This window comes from Phyllostomus discolor, chromosome 5 (assembly GCF_004126475.2).
Source record: "Phyllostomus discolor isolate MPI-MPIP mPhyDis1 chromosome 5, mPhyDis1.pri.v3, whole genome shotgun sequence".
In the NCBI taxonomy this organism is placed as follows: Eukaryota; Metazoa; Chordata; class Mammalia; order Chiroptera; family Phyllostomidae; genus Phyllostomus; species Phyllostomus discolor.
The window spans coordinates 116,638,989-116,652,350 of NC_040907.2; the positions used below are offsets into that span (position 1 = coordinate 116,638,989).

The 13,362-nt window shown below is 36.1% G+C and overlaps 1 non-coding gene across 1 annotated transcript; it reads right to left on the reverse strand.

Moving 5' to 3' along the window:
• Positions 1–12,631: 12,631 nt before the first annotated feature.
• Positions 12,632–12,795, reverse strand: LOC114498351. The gene has a single exon (XR_003684775.1). It is a non-coding gene; the product is annotated as a U1 spliceosomal RNA (small nuclear RNA).
• Positions 12,796–13,362: the final 567 nt, after the last annotated feature.

The following is a 13,362-nucleotide window of genomic DNA, read 5'->3' on the forward strand; positions in this document are numbered from 1 at the left end:
ATCTATCATCTATCTATCATTTCATTACCATTAGCTCAGTCTTAAGTACCTCTTCAGTTATTCAACTTGGGCCAAAATTTCACTAATTTGGAAAAAAACTGGAAGTATTAATTCTCTAAATAAAACTTATTTTCCATTTGAATTTTATCTTTTGTGATGTCAGTCTATTCTATTCACCATGTCTCTGTGCTTTTCTTCCATAGTTTTTTATATACTTATATCTTTTTGCTGCATTCTAGATAAATTGTGTGTATATGAAATAGAATACATTTATATATACATGTATATTAGAGATATAGATATGTCTCTATAGCTATATTGCCAGTTCACATCAAACTTCTTTTTTTGTAATTTTTATTGTTCTTTAAGTACAGCTGTCTCCATTTCCCCCACCCCACCCCACCCATCCCCTTCTGCCACCCTGGAACCTAATACCTTTGGCTTTGTCCATGGGTCCTTTACATGTATTCCTTGATAGCCCTTCCTCTATTACCCCCTATTATCCCTCTTCCCCCTCCCCTCTAGTTACTGTCAGTTGTTCTTTATTTCAGTGTCTGGTTATATTTTGCTGGTCTTGATTATGTTTTGCTTGCTTGTTTGTTTTCTTGATTAGGTTCCACTTATAAGTGAGATCATATAGTATTTGTCTTTCATTGCCCAGCTTATTTCACTTAGCATAATGCTCTCCAGATCCATCCATGCTATTGCAAAGTGTAGGAGCTCCTTCTTTCTTTCCACTGTGTAGTATTCCATTGAGTAGTTGTAGCACAGTTTTTTTGATCCACTCATTTACTGATGGACAGTTAGGTTGCTTCCAGTACTTCTCTATTGTAAATTGTGTTGCTAAGAACATTTGGGTGCATACGTTCTTTTGAGTTTGTATTTCAGAATTCTTAGGGCATAATCCCAGCAGTGGAATTCCTGGATCAAAAGGCAGATCCATTTTTAGTTTTCTGAGAAAATTCCATACTGTTTTCCACAGTGGCTGCACCAGTCTGCATTCCCACCAACAGTGTACCAGGGTTCCCTTTTCTCCACAACCTCACCAGCACTTATTGTTTATTGATTTGTTTATAATGACCATTCTGACTGATGAGAAGTGGTATCTCATTGTGGTTTTAATTTGCATCTCTCTGATAGCTAGTGATGCTGAACATCCTTCTACATGTCTATATGCCTTCTGTATGTCTGCCTTGGAGAAGTCACATCAAACTCCTTTCTTCTTTCGTGCCTAATCTGCTTTTTAATTCATCTCTAGAGTCAGATATGTTTTCATTAATTATACTGTTTACATTTAGAGCTTCAATTTTGTTTTCTAAAGTCTAGTTTCCTGATGATTTTCTAGTTCCTTTTGTAAGTTTATTTCTTTAAGTAGTCTATACCCAGATATTTTATATTTTAATCATGAAAATTCCAAATTGTCAGTCCTTGGAGATTTAACTCTACTAGTGCATGTTTCTGTTGCTTATAACTGGTTTTCCTTCTCATGTGTTTGGCATTCTTTATGCAATTGTATTTATGATATCTGAAGCAATTATTTTGGCTCTTAACTGAGACTTTCCATGAAGAAGTTACCCTCTATAATGGATTTTCCTCTGCTTCTATCAGTAGAAAGAGGTGTATTGATCAGTGTAGCTTCATCATAAGATGGATTGTACTGCAATGATGAGCAACCCCAAATTCTCAGCGGTTTAATTTTTTAAAAACCAATTTTTCTCCCTCAGACTATAAATCTGTTGTAGGTTTTCTGGGCCATCTTCTCTGATTTATCCTCACTGAGGGACCTGGACTGATAGAACAGTATCTTTTAGGAATATTGCTGGTTGTGTAGACATATAAAAGCTCTCGTACAGAAGTGACACTTCACCATTTCCATATAGATTTTTACCCAGAACTAGAAACATATTCCCCATGTTCTGAACCACAGAAAAAGCCAAAAATAGTGGTCTCACTAATGACTACCAGTGGGGAATGACTCCAAGCCCAAAAACACACTAGCCACTCAATTTTCAATGACTTGTTCTTTTGCTGATCCGTAAATTTCTGTTCTTTCTACTTCTGATGTTTCCAGGAACTCCAAAGATCTGGATCCTTGCCTTTTCAGGTAATGTTCATGAATCTTTGTTTTCAGGTATTGAGTATTCCCACCTGACTGTGGGTGTTTCCCATTTGGCTCCTGAGCACAGCACCATTGGATCCTGATAACCTAATCCCAGCTCTCTCCTTGCCAGGGCTCAACTTCATTTGTGGGATTCTTTGTTTATATAACCCACAGAACACTCCTCTACTTCTTATGAGAACAACTTCATGGAGAACTGAGGCATGAAAAATTGGAGTAAGGTAGAATAGATTCTTACAAATATCTGATTGACATCCCAAAGATCTCCCATGTCTTTAATGAAGAAGTTGAAAACTGAACCAAGCTGTTTTATTTATTTTGCTTATTTTTGTTTGTTTTATTTCTAATTCTAGACTTACTTTTTTTATTTCACTTAAGCTAGTATAATATTTTATGCTTCCTTCAGGTATAATATGCTTTTTGTTTCTTCAAGTGTCAAAAATATTTCAGTGATTTTTTTAAGTAATCACATTGTCTAACATCTCAAATTACTTGCAGATATTTATGTCACTTTTTCTTAATAATTCTTTTTCTTTAAGATTTTATTTATTTATTTTTTAGAGAGAAGGAAAAGGAAAGAAACATCAATGTGTGGTTGCTTCTTATGTGCCCCTGACTGGGGACCTGGCCCACAGTCCAGGCATGTGCCCTGAGTGAGAATCAACCAACAACACTTTGGTTTACAGGCCTGCGCTCAATCTACTGAGCCACACCAGCCAGGGCTAACATTTTTTAAATAATTTTTACTGTTCTTTAATATTATATTATGTTTCCTTGCCTTAGATAAGGGATAAATGATTTTTAATTTCTGCCTCCTATATCTTCAGTAAAAGCTAGAGGAATATCTTCAAGAGTTAGGTTATACTCTTATTATTTGAGCCTTCTCCATTTAAATATCTACTTTTTATACTTTTTTTCTTCTTATATAATTAAAGACATTAGCTAAACTTCAACTTTTGCTTTGTTTTGTAGGGTATATAATTAGAAGTCTCTTTTTCCTCAGCACACTATACCCTCTATAATTCTGGGGATAAGATCACTCAGGATCTACTGTGAAATAAACTATAATTCTGCTACAGTACATAGTACTGAAAGTCATCTTTATCTACATTGACCAAATATAAAAGTTCTTTCATCATTCCTCTAATAAATAGATTGAGAAATTGATCTAAAATTGGAAGAGTTGCAGGGATTTCATTAAAATTTTTAAAATCTTCATCAAAAACATTGACAAATTAAAATCTAAACATTTTACAAAATACATCATAGAAAAATGAGAAAACAACAAGGAATACACATAATCTTGTCCCCAGTACATTTTTTATATATATCCTATGTATTTTGTAAAATGACCTAAGCTGCAAATAAGAGGCTACAGCAGCTCAAATGGCTGAAACAGAAGGAAGAGTTAATCAGTTCCAAAGGAAGGCCACATCCCAAACAGGTTTATTCACTGGTTCCAAGTAGCCACTTGTCCTTTTCTACTGACAGTCTTAAACATGTTGGCTCAACTCTCTTCAGGGTTCCAAGGTAGCTAGAGCAATTTCTAATATAACTTGCAAACACAAAAGTTGTAAATAAAAAAGGGGAATTATTTCATCCCTCTAGGAACAAGAAAACATTTTCCAGAAACCTCCAGTCATTTATCAGAATTGTGTCACACATAAACACCTAAAGAAATCATTAGGAAGAGAGATGAGATTACATTCCTTAAGTTAGTGAAGCACAGGGCTATGTGGGTGGTGAATTACCTGAAAAAAATTAGGTCTCTGGCAGAAAAAAGAAAGGAAGGTTGGCATAGATAATATCATTCTTTCTGCTACATCCTTCTAGGTTTCCTACATATAAGCCAAATTCTGTTCTGTATCCTTTTTAAAAGTCTTCTTTCTTACTTTTCTATACTTAAGTATTTTTCCGTGTTTATATAATGGCTACATACAATTATATGGAAGTTCCAAAATTTATTGAATAATGTTTTGTTTATTGTATTGATGTCCTTCCTACTGATAAGTATTTAGATTACTTCCTGCCATGTCAATTGTAATACATGGAGACAAATGCAGAGTGAACACTGCATAGATGTACAGATGATAGATTGATAGATGATGATAGATAGATGATAGATAGATAGATAGATAGATAGATAGATAGATAGATGATAGAAAGAATTATAGTATTATTAGAACTCTCCTTCTAGAACACCCATGGATAAAAATTGTGTATACTTATTTTCTTCTGAGTTCAGAGCTAGCTGTAGCCTATACATTTTGCTATGTGTTGTTGTCATTTTCTCTAATTAGTAAAGAGCCTGTAATTGCAGTTTTGATTTCCTCTTTGGCACATGGTATTTAGAAGATTTTTTAAATTGCCATCTTATTGCTTTTAAATTTATTTTTTTCTTTTTAAGCTTTATTACTGAAAGTATAGGGGTAGAGAAAATGGCCCATAAATTTATGCTTTGAAGATTTTATTGACATTTCCTTTGTGACCCAACACATGTTAATTTTAAAATTATCAAATGACACAGGAAAAAATCTGCATTTTTCTTACTTTGCGAAAGGTTGAATTAAATATGTCTTTAATTTATATGGAAATTATGTCTTTTATATTTTTGAAATTATTTGAAACATTAAAAAGAGAAAATGTTCTGCATTATGTATTTTGATATACTTTTTTAACAAATAGATTCTTAACAGTTCTAATTTCATTGTTGAAGGTATTCTGTAGTAAATAAAATGATTGCCTATTTAATGCTTTTAGCTTTGGATTGCACATCTTGTATGTTTTTGTAGAGGTTTGGAAAAGGCCTCAACAAAAGATCAAGTATACATCTTTCCCTTTGAATCTGGATGGACCTACTTCTGCTTCTACTAATAAATACAGTTTCATAAAAATGTAATTATGTGACTTCTGAGTTACATCATAAAAGCCATACAGCTTCAGTCTGGTTCTCTTGGAATGCTTGCTTTTGGGAATTTCCTCTCATAGCCCAAACATCCTACTGGGAGAAGCCTAAGCCACACATAATAGAGAGCCATGTGGAGAGACCACATGTAGGTGCACCAGTGACAGTCCCAGTGGAGTCTTTCAGTTATCCCAACCCAAGCTCTGCAGGTGTAAGTGAGGGAGCCTCAAGGTGGTGTCTGCCCCAAGACATGAATAATGTCCAGCCATTCAGTTCTTCCCAACTGAGGCCCAGACATCATGGAGCACAGATAAGTTATTCCTGGGATTTCTGACCCCAGAATCTTTAAAAGCACCAACATGTCCATTGCTTATGCCTCTAAAGTTAACAGTAATAGGTATAAACTCTAATTTTAAAACCCTTTGTTATTGTTTACATACATTTTATAAAACTTATTTATCCTTGTATAATTAACATGTTATCACTTTAGACATAGCTTTTGAGAATATCATATAGTTCCTGCCTTTTAAAAATTATTATAAATTCCTTCTTTTGGGCTCAATTGGCCAGAAATTTGGGGGGTCATGCTCTTTCTTACATCAGTTTAGTTTTGCCTTTGTCACAGTCCTTTGAAATATGTCCTGGTCATTTCCATTTTGTGCAGAATTTTGGTAATATTGTTATAGAACACAAAGGCAGGGGGCAAAGGCAATATACTATTACCTGAAAGGAACCCCCCAGCTTCATTATGTTCACTGCCTTATAGGAAAAACATCTCTCAACGCCAGAGATTCGCGAAAAGGAAAGGAAATGTTTATTTAATGCTATACAAACTTAAAGTACTGACCTAATGTCTTCATCAAAATCCCAAAGTCCCTTAAAGCACCCACAAACACACACAGTCCTTCCTTCCCCTCTTTGCCCAGTCTGGGGTACTGTATCTCAGGAAAAGAAATAGAAGTCCGTGACTCAGTCAGCCCCTGGTTCTTCCCAGTAATCTGTCTCAGCTGGTAGGCCTCCCTTGGTTCCCGGCATCATTTGCTGTGTCGCTAGGATCTCTCTACTAAAGCTGGGTGGTGGTTTCCCCTTCTAAAGCTGTGGGGGTCCCCACTCTGGCAAAGCCGCATGGTTCTCTCCTTTATTGCCACAGCCGCATGGTCCTCTCTGCACAATGGCTGCAGGAGTCACCACTCTGCCAAAGCCAAGTGGCGATTCTCTGCTAAAGCTGCATGGTGATTCTCTGTCACAGGGCCATGGAAGTCCCCACTCTGGCAAAGCTGAGTGGCTCTCTCCATCCAATGACTGCCAAGTCTGGGTTTAAATCCCCACACCAATCTTGCTCTGCAGCCCCATTTCCAATTCCTCCCACAATTGGCTACACTTGCCATCACTCTCATATCCTTCCAGCTTTACTGGGCTACCATCATGAATCTGGGCAGGTGTGGCCCCATGTCATGGAGCCAATCATCTCCAAGCTCCCATGCAGGTACTGTAACTCAGGGAACCGCCCTCCAGCTACATCTTGGTGGGAAGTTACTTCCATTCCCCTGGCTCAGAGCATGGCCACAGCTATTTAACATATCTATGTAACCAGTTAAAGGTTATACATATGTTAAATGACCAGGCCAGATGTTAGCTGCAAAGCTGTTGCTATGCAAAACAGCTCTCAATGGCCCTGTTCCATTTGTCCCTTCCCCCAACTCACACCTTTGCAGGGGGTGGTGAGGACATTCTAATATTTCCTGGACACCCTGAGTTCTGGACCCCATTCCAAATCCCTATTTGGGGCCCCCCTCTTGGCTGAACCTTGTAGCAATATGAGGGAGATAACATATATTTGTCTCCCTCATATTCAGATTGTTTTCATTCTTCACCTGCCCTAATAAGGAGATCTGTGTTTCTGAAGACAGTAGATGCTGTCTCTGTCTTCAGTCCAATGTGATGCTGTAGGTGCTGCTAGAGATACAGGTGCACCTACACCATTTTTCAGTCCCAGAAAGACTAAAATTGTTATGGCTAAATTCAAGGCTTGTTAAATATCATGGGAAATGTTTGTTACTGAAAGGTTATAAGAAATTGCTTTAAAACTATCCTGGACTAAATTTTTGTAGATATTTCTGGTGAGTTGTTTTTTTTTTAGTTTATTAGTTTTGCTTCTTTTTTAGTCAATGATAATTTATATGTTTTTGCAAAGCTATTCATTTCATCATTATATTAAACTATAATTATTATAGAACTTTATATAATATCCTCTTGAGAATTATAATTATTTTCTCATTCTGAATATTTTTAATTAAACATTTCTCTATTTTACTAGTTATTTAAAGAGTCAATTCTTTTATGTAGTCATAAATTCTATTCTTTGTACTATATTCTAATTAATTAGTTTTCTCTTCTTATGTAATCACATTATTTGATTTCTTGGTATTTTACTCTGCTTTATAATAGCACAATTTTTAATTGCCTTACTCCCCAAAATAAAACAAATTTTGGACCTGGCCAGGTGGCTCAGTTGGTTGTCCCATACACCAAAGGTTGTGACTTCCCTCCAAGGTCAGGACACATTCGTAGGCTACAGGTTCCATCCCTGGTTGGGGTGCATGTGGGAGGCAACCAATCAATGTTTCTCTCTCACATCTATGTTTCTCACTTTCTCTACTTCTCTCTCTAAATCAATAAGTATATCCTCAGGTGAGGATTTAAAAAAACAACTTTTGTACAGTCTTCTTTCTCAACTGTAACATTTTTGTTCAACATTATTATTAATATTTTTTATTTAGACTTCCCCTTTATTTGGCATTAGTCTTGCCAGGCTTATGTGAATTAATGGGGAAAAAATTCTGAGCTTTACCTTTGAGGCCTCATCTGCTCTTTAGCTGAGCAAGCTCTATGCTGAATTCAGAAGTTTTGATCTTGCTTGCTATATTTAGGGTTCCTGGATGACCTATTGGGGATGTGTGATATGCATGTGGTCATATACTGGCAATAAAACACTTTCTGATATGGAGCTGTTTGCCAAGTGTGCATAAAACATTGGGGAATATAGAGCTCCTCATTTGAAACTGTTTACTATTCACACCTTATTGGAAAGCTCTTGATGACTCCATGTATTTCAGGTGCCTCCATGCCCCTCCGAGGCGACTCTCCTGCAGCCTGGCCTAATTTCATACAGCCTGAGGCAGCATCCTACTTAAACCTAATGTGCTCACCCCACCTTTCCTGAAGAAACTCTTAATTTTTGCATATCTAGCACCATTATGCTCTGGAGATGCAAGCAGAGATCCAGAAGGACTACTTAATTCAATATTAAACATAGACATGCTCTCTGAGGAGAAGTTTACATGGCTGTGTAATAGAACGTATTGTCCTCGAACATTAATTTGAGACCAGAATATAAGACTTTCTTTAATTACTCTCTGGAGAGTGTTTAGAAAAGCAGAACAAGTTCACAACACAAACACCATCCCAGGGCTAGCACTCTAACTGTTGCAGAATCAATTGTTGAAAATAAGAATGATCTGGGGACAGCACTGTCATAACACAGGGGATCTGAGAACAACCTCAGTGAAGCAGTAGAGAGGTAGCCAATGTAGCAATGTCTGGAGCCAGAAAACATATGAGACCAGATGGTTGGAGCCAGGGACAACATAGACATAAAATTAGAGGATAACACCCCAGGGGTGGGTGCACTGAACAGGATTAGGCAGAATTTGTTAAGCATTCTGGAATTCAGAAGGAAGCTGGTTAGCCACTAAATGGAAAAAACATATCATTAATGCAGGTCAAATTAGGCTAAATTTATGGTCTATAAGTAAAATGAATGTCAAAGGGTAAGAGCAAGGACAAAGTTCTACTTGCTTCAGACTCTGTATCTGTAGCAGAACTTTTCTTTCTCTGGAACCATGATGTCTAATAAGCACTAGGCCTTTAGGCTCTTTAAATTTTAAAGAAAATTTAAAATTCAGTTTCTCAATCTCACCACACACATTTTAAAAGCTCAATCTGTCAAAGGCACAGAATGAATATTTCCAACATCACAGAAAGTTCCATTGGACAGTGCTGCTCTTCAGCCATGGTCCATTGGGATACAAGATCATCCACTGGGTTGATATTGGAACTACCACGTATCTAACCTTTTTTTATTTTTATTTTTGTGTATATTTCATGTGCCCATAACATATTAGTACACAACATATATAAATTCTGGAAACTGATGTTTATATTTAACTTCACTTGCTTTACTTTTCTCCTTAGCATTTGCCATAACTTAATAATTTCCTCATTTATCTTTTTATTATTACTTATGATTTCCATAAAATCTAAGCTTAATGAATGAAAGAAATTTGGTCTTTTTTTAATTCACTGAAAATAACATAACACATAAATGTTCAATAAATAAATGTTGACTATTTGTAGCCAACCCTTTGGACTGTTTAGGTGGTACACCGTATAAAAAAACAAGCCATTTATATTACTGGCAGGTAGGTTATTATATTTATTTCAGTAAGTAGATAACAAAAAAAGTGAATTGTTCTATTATAACCATTTTACTGAAACAAATTTCTGACACAGAAGTAAAGGAGAGGCACCTCTTTCTAATTTGCACAAAAGATGAATAAAAGCTAGCATATGTTGAAAGTGCATATACAATAGATTTTTTGGAATGAGTACATCATAGACAAATTTGAACCCCCCATTCCAGAGAATAAGAATCTAACTGGTGCAATGTAATTTAACAGTTTTACTCAGAAGAGCAAAGTGGGAGTACTGGTGTAGAGAAAGCCTGTGGAGTAAGACTTCACGTTGTGTACTAGCAGTAATCAAGGCATTAAATTGAGGCTAAGGATGGGAGTTATCAGCACATCTGAAGGGATAAAAACAGGTTTGTTCTGATCCAGTCAGGCATCATGAAAGCTGATGAGCATGCCTTTCAACCAGCAGTTTTCAATAATACCCTGACTCAAATTCATCACTGGGACATATAGTTGATTGGCACTATGATCAGCTATTCTAAAACACACTGGAAGATAACTGTAAAAGTAATCACTGGTCAATAGACAGTGGTGTTTTCTGTTGATTTGGGTGTGATTTAGCGCTTATCACAAAGGCATAATAAAATAAAACTTGAGTCAAGAAGAACTGGGTCAAATTCTGAACTCTCCCTCATTTAAATAAGAATATGGCTATATACTAATCTCTTTCTGTCAGTTCCCATATTTATAAAATAACATTAATTATATGAAATTATGCGTCTTTCATAGAGCTATGGAGGATTCCCTAGAATAGTCTCTGGCATAGGTAGAGGCCCAATGAATGAGGAGTTCCTTCTTCTTTCTCATTTTTAAAATTCCAATTTGAAACTGAAGTCCTTCTTTCAAGTCTTCAACTCCGTTCAGAAATGATAATAATTATAAAAAACATAGCAATTCATATGAATTGAAAAGTTACTAGGTAGGGAAGCCCATACTGAGTGCTTTATATGTTCTTGAAACTGAAAGTGCATTGTCAGGTTTCAATTATTTGTCTCTTCAGTCCCCAATCCCCTGCTGCCACCTCATGATGCCAAAAATCCTGCACCCATGAATGGATTCAACAAAGTTGAGAACACTAGCTTGCAGGAGATAGTTTAAATTTCTCCGTTTATATGAGTTTTCATTACCTTCTCCACATCCATTTCTTAATAATACCTTCAACCTAACTCTAATCTCTTTAAAAGATTCTTAGATCGATTTAATGATCTAATGATTTAAGAGAGGGATAAGAAATGTGCATCCAAGGACAAGAGCTGTGCTCAGCCCAGCACCAAAGATCATTTCAGAGAAGGCCAACCTGAGTTCATATTTCAAAAGACATACTTCGCTGCCTTGATAATTTCATTGTGAGCCAGTTCTGAACTCCCCAAGTTTCCCCTGACATGTTGACATGACCTAAATTTCACTATATGTCAAGAATGATCATTTCTCCCTATTTATACAAGCAAAAGAAAAAATACTCCTAAAATTCCAAAACATCTCAATGCAATACTGGCAGAGTGTATGGATGCAGGTGACCTGGAACTCCATGAATAAAATCACTCTGTCCTTATTCTTCTGTGGCACAAATAGAAGCCCAAGTAGAGGAGCAGTGCATGCTTATAAATGCTCTTCTCTTCAAGAATCAAATCTCTGTTCTGACTCTGCTTCTTGTCTCTTGCTCTAGGGCAGCTTTTGTGCAAACAATGCAAAAAGGAAACCTTGATAAATAAAAATCCAAAGAATTCTAAAGCTGAAAGAAGTAATATTTTCCAATCCAGAAATCACAGCTTGCATTGTATTTCCTATAAGTGAATCTCAGAGAGTTTAAAACTTACTTCCACACTTTTACACCTAACACTGCCTCTTTTGTGATGTTAGGCTATAGGAAAAGCAAGTATATTGTCACATATTTTGTCTGATGGCTAGGGAATATACTCATTATATGCATTAAAAATTTTCCTGAAACAACTCCACAGTCTACTTGAGCTTTGCATAGTTAAGGAATAGCAAGTTCTCAGCAGCAGCATTGTCCCTTTTCAGGTTGTTCTTTCGTTAGCACCATGGGCCTGGCCTGGAGCAGGGTAGGGTGTGCTTGTCTGATGAGGCTAGATGAAGTCAAACAAGTGTGTTTCCTGCCCAAAAAGGGCAATTAATAGATCTGTTTTCTACATGGGCCTCAGAGTAGTCTTACTGGTCCTGGAGGGGAAAAGATCTTATACACATCTAAATACTTAAAAAAAAATTTAAACAGCAATTTCTAACTTGATCACATGTTAATCCCTAAATTTGATGCTGAATAACTCATAACTAAGGACAAATATTAAATCTGCTGTGCAACGGTGGTTATGTACCAATATTTAAGGGCATTCAAAGCAATCAAGATTGAGACTTTGAAGGTAGTACCCTCAAAAAAGGATTCCTTAGTAATTCAAGAATGATTATATTGTTAGTGACATAATGAGCATTTAACAATGTATTTCCATGTCTATTATGACAAGTCTAGAGACACCAGGCTTGTCTTTTGAGGTTTTAGCAATTACATGTGTATTAACCTGTTTGAATTCTAGGTCAGGTAGGACCTACTGAGATGACTCAGAGCCAGAGATTGGAGGAGCTCAAAGTCTTAGACATGAGTATAAGAACAAGGTATCTTGCCCATGGCCCCTAAAAACAGGAAGGTCTAGGGGTTGTGTCCCAGACAGACTGACAATCACAAAGGGTATACACAGAGATAAATTTGACAGTTTCAAATGTCAAAATTTAGGTCAATTTGGTACAGAAAGAAGCTAAGTCAGAAGTGAATTATAAGTAGTCCAGGGTTACAGTTAATTCCTTTAAAATATCCATACCCTCCTTTTATTTATACACACACACATACTTGTATGTATATACTTGTATGTATGTATATACATGCATGTATACATGTGGGGGTGCATATATAGAGAGAGAGGGAGTGTGTATGTGTGTATCTATATTTATGTATATATAGATGGAGGTTTCAAGATCAGAGTATAGCATCACATAATTTTAATGACAGAAATTTAGATGAAGATTCATCTGGGTGTTCGTCAAACTATTCTTACAACATTTTTTTAGGGGAGAGCGCAAATGCAGTCCCCCAATACCACAAATTATGCAGTTGAGTTTCCCACATTTGGGGAAATTGCAGGGATCAGCACATCCAGAGTACAATGGATAAGCTTTGCCCTTGGAAAACCACCTTCATGATCATGGCATCTTCCCTGCCAGGTAAGTATCTTACAACATTTTTATAGGACTTAACCATCTATTAATTTATGAACTACACAGCAATCTGTGAGAGGACATAATTCTCTACCAACTCCATAGATAAAACAACTTTGATGATTAGTGATGCTGAGCATCTTTTCATATGTCTATGGGCCATCTGTCTGTCCTCTTTGGAGAAGTGTATATTCAGGTCCTTTTTCCATTTTTTAATTGGGCTGTTTGCCTTTTTGGTGATGAGCTGTATTAGTTCTTTACAAATTTTGGATACTAAACCCTTACCAGATGTATCCTGGGAAAACATATTCTCCCATTCAATGGATTATTTTTTCATTTTGTTGGTTTCCTTTGCTGTACAAAATCCTTTTAATTTGATGTAGTCTTATTTTATTTTTCTCTTGTTTCCAATGCCAAAAAGATAAAACAGAAAAAAAATATTGCTATGGGAAATGTCCAAGATTTTACTGTCAATATTTTCTTCTAGAATTTTTATGGTTTCAAGTCTAACATTTAAGTGTTTAATACATTTCAAGTTTATTCTTGTGTAGGTTATAAGAAAGTGGTCTAATTTCATTTTT